The sequence below is a fragment of the Pteropus vampyrus genome, unplaced genomic scaffold (genome assembly GCF_000151845.1).
Source record: "Pteropus vampyrus isolate Shadow unplaced genomic scaffold, Pvam_2.0 Scaffold876, whole genome shotgun sequence".
NCBI lineage: Eukaryota > Metazoa > Chordata > Mammalia > Chiroptera > Pteropodidae > Pteropus > Pteropus vampyrus.
This window is the reverse complement of record NW_011889657.1, coordinates 286,269-286,912: the sequence shown is the minus strand read 5'-3', so window position 1 is coordinate 286,912 and position 644 is coordinate 286,269.

The window sequence follows — 644 nt, the reverse complement described above, 5'->3', positions numbered from 1 at the left end:
GCTCAGAGTCTCAAGGGCTCAAGGACACAATAACAGAGTCTTTGGAGTTTTTATCCTTATTTGCTGTGGGTGGTTACATTTCTTAGAGTACTGGGCTTTCTTGATTGACAGCTAACATTGACAAGACTCAGTGACTTATCATTTGCTTTCTGCACGTGTTTGTTCTCAGAATTCAATTGGTTATAATGAAATTAATGAACTGGGCATACGCATCCTATTATAATGATGGTATAATGAGACTCAGTTGAGTTGAAGGTTGGGATCTTCATTGAGCAGGTGTGAGTGACTGGCTGAAACTAGTACTCAATTTTCTGCTTGTTTCCTTATATGAGTTACTTTTCATCCAAAAACGCCTCCTGGCTTGCTTAATTGTGAGCGGACTAGAGAGGACCCTTTCTAGAATAGGATGACTTCAGTGTCTTTGTAGGTGGACCTGAAACCCCTCATCTAACTTTCTTGCCTAACCTTTTTCCAAGAGCCATGAACCCCCTTTTTGTTAGTATGGATGTTGAGGGTTGGGAGGTCTCTTCTGAATCTGCTTCCTGCTGAGGAGGGTCGTAGTCCCTGCTTATTGGGGTTTCATGGAGCTCTTTCCCTATCTGTCTCAGTCAGAACAGGGTCTTGGGTATCCTGCTGAAGTGCCC